Source organism: Syngnathus typhle, linkage group LG21 (assembly GCF_033458585.1).
Source record: "Syngnathus typhle isolate RoL2023-S1 ecotype Sweden linkage group LG21, RoL_Styp_1.0, whole genome shotgun sequence".
Taxonomy (NCBI): domain Eukaryota; kingdom Metazoa; phylum Chordata; class Actinopteri; order Syngnathiformes; family Syngnathidae; genus Syngnathus; species Syngnathus typhle.
The window spans coordinates 2,031,248-2,040,986 of NC_083758.1; positions in this window are offsets into that span (position 1 = coordinate 2,031,248).

Consider the following 9,739-nt stretch of genomic DNA (forward strand, 5'->3'; position numbering starts at 1 on the left):
AGCCATACATGCCACTGTGTTAGTTCCTGTTGGCCCTTATAAAGGACATCCGAGGCTTTTCACATTTGCCATAACCAAGTCCCGATGTTTTCTCAAAAGGACATATTGTAAAAAATAAACACGTTTTGACTTTTTTTTTTTTTTTTACTGTACTAATGTTTTTGTCACCCTGAAGCATTATGTGGTCTAAATAAAGTAAATTCAAAAAACTTTTTTTTCTCTGGGTCTCAGGAGGATATTTAGAAAAAACTATATCCAATAACTTCCTCTAAAACAACATTATTAGGTTTATGGCAATACATTCACAGTTGTTGTACTAAATTCATTTTGTTTTTACTTGTTAATCACTTCACTAGTTCTTTTATCTCAAACAAAATATTTTAGGTTGCATTACCTGACATGTTTCGGCTTGTACTTCCGTCAGAGTGTCACTGGAGTGGCTGTGACGTGTCTTTATTTAATTTGTTTGAGATAAAAGAACCAGTGAAGTGGCAATACATTCACAGTGTTGTAATATTGTAAATATATTAAGTACCATAAGGAACAAGCGTTAATGAGGTTGGACAAAACACATAGACGTTCTCTCCTCTCTTCTCAAGGTCTCAAATTGCTTACAAACTAGAGGCCCTTACGGGCACACCCAGTCCTACCGCCCTACTCACACCGTGGGGTCAAATAGTAAGAAGACGATCCAGACCAAACACGAGGAATGTTACACACGTGTGGATTGTTGCACCTTTCACCACTGCTTTGCCTCACCCGCACATTCCCTCATACAGACCTTAAAAATGTACCATAGGAAAAAAAATGTCTCTGTACAGACTGAATAATTAAAAGTAAAATATGTTTAAGGTTTTGATGTGAAGACATAATTCAGTTCAAATTTTTAAGATGAATGGTAATAAAAATTGCTACAAGTAGAAACATCTCTATTTTTCAAAAATGAAGGCAATTTGCATTTGTAGTATTGACACAAAGTGGATGCACAATTTTTCTTACGGGCCAAATATAATTACACTGCAGGAGGCCAAATTTGGAATTTGACAGCCCTGGATTAAGAGATTACGTAAAAAAATAAAAAAATAAATGCAACACAATATCAAAAATGGGATCAGAATTAGAAAAAATGTGGTAAAGGTTAAAGATATTATATGTATTGTCCAACAAGAAGGACAATGACGCATCAATTACAGAAATAGGAGCCTGTCTCAAAACTTCCCCGGTCAACGGGAATCTTAACGTTTGCGCCATCTTCTTGTTTTAGTCCAGAGAGCAATTATGATCTTTGAGGTACTGGCTGGCTGGCTGTTCCAGGTTAAATTTCTCCACAACCAGGTTTCCAGAAGGTTTCAAGCCAGATGCCCCACTGAGCACCTACATTCTTTTATTAGTTCACAGTTCATGTGTTGTGCAAAAGGGAATTGCGTAATCCTTTGCACTTCTTTGCTGTGCAAAACAGCAGCACTAAAACACATAAACAGTGTTTTGAAGGAATTGAAGCGCAAAGAAGACTTGCCTGCACATGAAAATGTTATTTATAGATTGCTGGAGCTTAAAAAACTAACTAAACGCGCACAAACAACTGCCCATTTCAGTGCTTTTGATTAGATTTTGAATTTCAATCTCAATTTTCAGAAAAAACAATAATTCACACGGAGTTCGATATTCTTATTTAAGTCTATAAAGTACAAACATTCAGAAAGTTCCCTCTTGAGTATACTTGAGAACATTCTAGAGCGTTGATAAGAAACATCCTCTGCTAAATGTCACATTTTTCTCAAACATTGTGAGGCTCGGACTGCACAACACATTTGTTTCATAACAACTGTTGAATACAGCCCATTGTTTCTTGTTCTCCCGTGATAAGAGTAAATTACTTTGTGTTGGACTACAATTATACACAGATAAATGAATGTAATCACATATCTAAAAACAATCATTTAAAAAAAAATCACACAAATCTTAACATTACAGTAATAACATTTTGCATATATGGGAGCGAAAGAGAGAGAGACAGAGAGAGAGAGAGAGAGAGAGAGAGAGAGAGAGAGAGAGAGAGAGAGAGAGAGCAGACAGACACAAACAGACAGAGAGAAAGAGACAGACAGACAGACAGACAGACAGACAGACAGACAGACAGACAGACAGACAGACAGACAGACAGACAGGCAGGCAGGCAGATCACAAGATCGAAATAAAAGAGCACCGATGTCTACCAAAGTTAATATAGTGTAGTGTAGTGAAAGTAGAAATCAGGTGTATCATCGGTGCATGTGCAGAACAGAAATTGAAAAGGAGGCAGGAGAGACTGTGAAGGAGAATTGAAACAAGTTTGCAGATTTAGCAGTATAGAGAAGAGCAGGGACAGACTGGGAGCAAAATTAGTCGATGGGACATTCCTCTGCCCGTTTATTTTCCTGGATTGTTTGTCTGTATACACGACACTGACACGAGGGTTTGTTCTCATATAGCATCTTCAGATATAGTATCAGAACTATAACAGAAGCAGGGTGGCACCTGTGTCCGTGGGAATCTGCTTTATTCGACTTTGGAGTCCTGTGCAGCCAAACTTCATTTGGGGATTTTGTACTCTTTTCAGATATACACTCTCAAGCATGAACTCGGTTGTTTTATTGGTTCTACACACAAACAAGACGGATCAACTGTCAGCAGGGGTCCATACTAATCCTACTGCTGTGTGGTGTCCGTACAGAAGCTGCTCAATGTGTGTGTCAAGTATAGAGTGATCTGTGATTAAGACTGGCGCTCTACAGGATGAGATAACGCCTGCCATCTGGTTGCTTACGCCCGCCATGTACCGCACCATGCGGCCGAATGCCACTAAACTGTTTCACAATGTGCAGTGTTCTGCCACCAATACTCACAAGTGGATGACTGTTGGCAATCCAAATTTGAATCAGAGGTGAGTGGCGTCGCAGCTTCAAAGGAGTCACAGTCAAATTGAAAATTGCAACCAATATGAGGCTTTCTTCATCTGGTCGGTACTAACATAAATCAATGAAGTTGATACAGTTGACAGTTTTATCTTTTGCAATAATAATTACCTATTTTCATCATGTCATATGCCTAAAAAGAGAAGTCTCTGTCACAGAATTATACAAGCCGCTAGTGAATGGGGCGATCAAGAGCCATAAGATATTCACACTCTCTCCTTTATTTTTTGCGCAGTGCCTCGCTTTGTTTTATCATTATTATTATTATTATTAGTGTTATTATTTTTACAATAATTATTATTATTATTGTTGTTGTTGTTAGGGATGGGCGCGTACTGATACCAGCCTTATTTCGCAATATCGGTACTCGCAACGTTAGCTGATACCAGTATTGACTGTCCTATTGTGGTCATTTTATGATGAGAAACTAGAAATTAGAATAGAAAATGAATAATTTCCGTGCAATTTTAAGGAAAAATGCCTTATGGGAATATAAAAAAATTATCTGTAATTGTTTTTTTAAGAATATTTACATAACAAAAGGTGCTTAGTATTGGTGACTGAGAACTGAGTACTCGTACTGGCATCGGTCTGAAACAAACTGGTATCGAACATCCCTAAATATGATTATTAATTATTATCATACAGGAATATTGACCAAGCTAATCTGCTTCCTGTTTTTGGTAGTACATCAGGAAACTCAAAAGGCTTTTATCTTTAATCTAGTTTGCTGTTTTTCCTTTCATTCCCCGCTCCCACAGCTTTTCCTGCTTCTGTGGTTATCCGCCTTTTAACATTGTTTTTGGCGAATGTTAACCTGACATGCTAAGGTCAGATTAATTTGAGTCAAATGACTGGAGAGGAGGCGGCTCGGTAGCGCACTGGGTAGCACGTCCGTCTCACAGTTAGGAGGGTGCGGGTTCGATTCCACCTCCGGCCCTCCCTGTGTGGAGTTTGCATGTTCACCCCGGGCCCGCGTTTTCTCCGGGCACTCCGGTTTCCTCCCACATCCCAAAAACATGCTTGGTAGGCCGATTGAAGACTCCAAATTGTCCCTAGGTGTGAGTGTGAGTGTGAGTGTCAGTGCAAATGGTTGTTTGTCTCTGTGTGGCCTGCGATTGGCTGGCAACCGGTTCAGGGTGTCCCCCGCCTACTGCCCGATGACGGCTGGGATAGGCTTCAGCACACCCGCAACCCCCGTGGGGACTAGGCGGTTCAGAAAATGGATGGATGACTTGAGAGGCATATTTTTCAAAAAACCTTGGTTAAGTTCCAAATCGTATAACCGAGGCATTGCAATGCAATTCCAGGGGGTCTGTAATAGTCTCTAAATACAAATTTGATGAATGGAAAAAGAGCTCAAGAGTGCACCCCATGTCCCACCTGACTTTTCAACTTGTGTCAATATTGTAGTATATTATATGTCAGAGAAGTGAAGCAAGGAGATGCTGCTGAGTATGCAGAAAAAAAAATGACTGACTGTTGTAACTTTATTCTCTTGAGAATATATACTATTACCACAAACAATTCCAAGCAAGATAAAGGATCAATTCTGTAAACGTTTTTCCCATGACCGACATGGTTCCTTGAAGGTGGTATTTGCAGGAAACAGTTTTTTTTCTTTGAACAGAGCACCATGCTGTGGTTGAAAAGCACACAGAGCATGACAGTCAGCCAAATATATGCAAACTGGGCTGAAAGTCAACATAGAGCTGAGGATGTTTTTGATTGATAATGAGGAAAATAAACTCCTGCAATCCACTGCCTGGAGGAGTGCGTAACAACCTTGGCAAATGCGGTGAGAACAGGAAGATCCGAGCAGAGATTTGAACCACAAAGCAAAATTGTGAAGCGGAGTTACCACTTTTTTACCACAGTGGTAAACATACCACTTTCGTGCCGACTAAGCATTATGGGCCTTTTCAAAATCATAAAGGAACGAAGAGACACCAAGGTGTCCCTCTAGGCTCTGTGCAAGGACCCCTTCTCTTTACTGACAGTCCAGTGGTCACTCCCCCGGTCAGGTGGGCCCCTCTTACCCCGCCTCTGGTTTTATACATGATGTTAGATAGGGAAAGTGCCGTACCACCTGTCATCAGTCGGTAACACTTTGTCACAGTCACCATGGATACCATAACAGTCATTCACAGCCATGCCCCTTCTATTGAGTTAATCACCCACCCACACCGGTTTCTGCTCATCAACCAGTTCAGCCGTCCAACGATCAAGATCCAATGCCACCCGATCCCCTCATTTCCGCAATAAACAGCATTTGGTTGTCCAGTCCGTCGGTTTCTCCAACAGAAAGTCTTTGATGTTTCTAAAAAGATTCTTAACCCCACTCCTGATACATTTATGTTTTGTTCATGTATATCAAAATGGAAATATTTTCTTTTAGTTTGTACTGAGGTATCAAAATTAATTGATTAATCAACAACAAACTGTTAATCAACGTTTTTTTAATAATCAAGGCATCGTTTACAGCCATTTTTTAACTGAAGATTGTCCAAATCATCTGAATTTAGCCTCTCAAACATAATAATTCTCTGATTTGGCTAGAATACAGGTGTCAAACTCAAGGCCTGGGGGCCAGATACAGCCCGCCACATCATTTTATGTGGCCCGCTAAGACAAATTGTGCATCAAATTCGCGTGTCATTACTAGAATTGCAAATTGTCTTCACTTTTAATAATATCTTTTCTTTTTAAATATTTGACCAGTTTTTACTCATCTGATTTGAAAATGAGTTATTTGTCAGTTTGTTTTGTAGCTTTTCCTGTATATAATATGAGGTGCTCATACATTTATTTGGGTTGACAGTCATAATGACCCTCCGAAAAGAAGCTATGACTACAATGCGGCCCGCGAAAAAAATGAGTTTGACACCCCTGGTCTAGAACTTTATGAAAGCAGACTGATTAATCATTTGTTTAATAAAAATAAAAAATAATTTGCAAAAGTTTGCGTTTTAGTTACATTTTTAATCACCAAAGAAACAAAATATAAATGATTAATATGGAGTAAGTGGGAATTTTTTAAGACACTTAAAAGCAAATAAAATTATATTTGATTATTAAATTAATCAAAAATCAATAGAATAATTTATTCTTAAAATATTTGAAAGTGACAGCCCTATTTGAATTTTCGTTTTGGATGAAAGGGGCATTTTATTTTTAATATTATGTGATTGTCAAATTTGATCGGACCGATTTCAGTAAATTAACATTTGAATTATTGAAACATATTTGATCGTTTAAGCTTAATATTTGGGTACCCTTGGTTCAGAGTATCCAAATAAAATAAAATAAACAAAAGTCATTTATCGGCTTTGCACCTGGGTGAGTCCAGGCATATTTCTGGGGTTACCAATCTCCCTGTGACACCCCCTCAAGCTCCGCCAGTGTGTTCTAACAGTAATAATTAACAACCATTGACTTCAGTATCAGAATCTATTTAGATAAACGCCCCATCCCAATTCACAAGAATAACACAACCTAATGTAAAAATATGTCCTTGTTTCCTGGGCTGATGGCAAAGAGGCCAAACAATTATAATCAAGCTGTGCATCGAAGCTAAAACACGCCAAATATTGTCTGAGAGAGATCAAGAGAGTCAAAAAGTAAAGGGCAGCCTCCCAGTGTGCAAAAAGGATTACAGCCAGTTGAGTGAAATCCATTTAAATGGAGGATTAGACTGCATAAACGGTCCACTAAATAAATTCTTCTCACTGTATATTACCTTACAATGAAACAGTGGAGGAGGATGGGGGAGAAAAAACAGCGATGCCCCAAAATAGACAGCAGATATATTTTGTGTCATAAAAGTACTTCAGTACCACAACACTGATACCACTTTATCATTTACTATATGGGGGGTTTTATATTATGTAACTTCAAGCTGCTTTCTCTGTTTTATTTCCTACAGTGTGTTATGAGAATATGTGTCCCCCCAAAACTAATCATTTTCACATTTTACACCCTTGTCAGTGACACTGCAAATTATTTTGCCAATTCGTCAGCACAATGGCTCTCGCTGTTCCGACATTTTCTTCTCTGCCTGAAGACAAATATTTAAGATTCAGTAGTTAATTGGATTTAAATAGCCTGCCGGTCTCTCTGTTTGCCATGATTCTAATTATTCATCACAGAACGGTTTGTCTCAACTGGCATATTTGTTGTTAACTGGCGGGAAAGGATAATTATTTATGCACTATGATCCCACAAAAGAGGGTCAATAATATATAGCTTGAAAATCTAAAACTGATACAAACTCAAATTGCGCTAAGAAGCTCATTTTAGGACATGCTCATTTGTCAGTTAATTGTCAGGTTTTTTTTTTTTATGACAAAAGACTTGTGAGGTAATTTGGTGACAGAAAGTAAACGAGACTTTAGACGAGGTGAAACATGCTCTAAGTTCCGGTGCAGGTGGTGTAACATTACAGAAATCAATTGGAATATATTATTATTATTATAAATGTTACCTTCATTATATTTTTAAAAGCACTCTCCCTGATCGCGGTACAACCTTTGCCTCACCTGTGCTGAATTTAAAAGGATGCTGCTTCAATTGGCTGGGAATCAAGTCAGCTGTGATCACTCCCACAACGGTGCAAACATTTATTTCAACCAGCAACCGTCTATGAAAACGTCAAAAGAACCCACCCAGTTAGACAGCACTTTGCATTCTATTTATTCCAGGCATGAGAATATTAATAAATATGGAAAATATTGACAAAAACATGTTTTATTAAGGTAGGAAAATCACTTATAAACCAGCTCAGTGAGCTAGTGGTAGAGTGTCTGCCCTGAGACTGGAAGGTTGTGGGTTCAAACCCCGGCCGGGTCATACCAAAGACTATAAAAATGGGACCCATTGCCTCCCTGCTTGGCACTCAGCATTAAGGGTTGGAATTGGGGGGTTAGATCACCAAATGAATGCTGCTGCTGCTCACTGCTCCCCTCTCCCCCAGGGGATGGATCAAAATCACACGGGGATGGGTTAAATGCAGAGGACAAATTTCACCACACCCAGATGCGTGTGTGACGATCATTGGGACTTTTTAAACTTTTTTATAAAGAGCCTTTTTAATAAATGAGTAGACTTAAGCAAAATGAACTTTCATTTTTCTGTTGCATCGGATGATGCACATACCAAAAATTAGTTTACATTAGAAGTTGACAAAAAACTCAATTTTCCAATAACCTGTGTATAAAAAAAACACTATTTCAGTCCTGTACTGTGAATAAGTTCCATGTGCCTTATCAAAACAAAATGAAGAAGATGCACATACTGAAAATTAGTTTACATTAGAAGTTGACAAAAAATTACATTTTCCAATAACCAGTGTAGATAAAAAAACATTATTTTAGTCCTGTACTGTGAATACGTGCCATATGCCTGATCAAAACAAAATGTTTCACAACTCAATATGATGCAATATGATGATGATATGTTTAAATAATCTGACCAAAGGCATCCAGTATATAGAATAGAATAGAATAGAATAGAATAGAATAGAATAGAATAGAATAGAATAGAATAGAATGCCCTTTATACAACTTAGTTGAACAATGAAATTTGGAGAGCTACTCCCTTTCCAGTGCAAAACATTACAAACATTTAAAAAAGTATAAAGGCAGTCTAGTATAAAAGAATAAGTATAAGTCTAAGAATAAAAGTGAAAGATCTTATTTACAGTATGTTCAATGTGGGTATTTATAGTAACATGAATGAGGTATGTACAGAAAGTAAAGTAAGTAAGTAAAGCTAACGTTAGCTAACAGAGTGGCGGCTGTGGCTCAGGCAGTAGAGCGGGTCATTTAGTGACTGGAGGGTTGGTGGTTTGATCCTAACTCTGTCACAGAGATTTATTAATTAACCCACACTAATTTATTGTTGCATCTGCTTGTTGTGTAACAAAATTAGCTCTTTGGGGAGACAGTACTGAAAGAACTTTACCTAATTGTCTTTTTTTAATGAGGAAATCATTTCACCTGTTTTCATAGAATATTTGCTTTGCTGCGAAAAAACGTCCCCTTTCCCACTGGGATTAGCTTGTCAGGATAATGAGCGACCGCAAACGTAAGACAGAAAGTCAGCTTGCCTGCAGCTGCCATTCGTCTCCTCTTCCAAGATGAGAACAGTGTTTGCTTGCACACAAAAACTCACACTTTTACACCTGTAGTGGTTATGAAAAAGGATTTTCATTACGGGGCTTTTACCAAAGTAGAGCGGACAAAGAACTCATTGATTTGAATTAACCTAAAAGGATTGTTTTTTCGACTGACAAATTGGAAGTGCGTTTTCACAGTGACATTTAAGAATAGTTTCTTTTTTATTACAAATATAAAGGCAACTTCTTTGACTTTTTATTACAATAATATCAGCTAGCTAGTAAATACACAAATCAAATCATACAAATCTAAAATATAATGGAGGAAAATACCCAGATAGAATGCCAACACATTTGATCTATTTTTGCACACCTAGTACACTGCAGCTCTGTATATTGACAATAATACCGTTTTTTTCCGTGTATAGTGCGCAAAATTTAACTAATTTATTGTCCTAAAATCTGGGGTGCGCATTATACATGGGTACAAAAAAAAAAAAAAAAAAACTTTTTTTTTTAATTTTTTTTTTTTTTTAAGTCCCAATGATCGTCACACACGCAGGGAGGCAATGGGTCCCATTTTTATAGTCTTTGGTATGGTCTTAACTAGGCTGGATGTAATTTTTTTTGTTGGCGTTGATTTCTCCGACTGCCCGTAAACTGGTGCGTT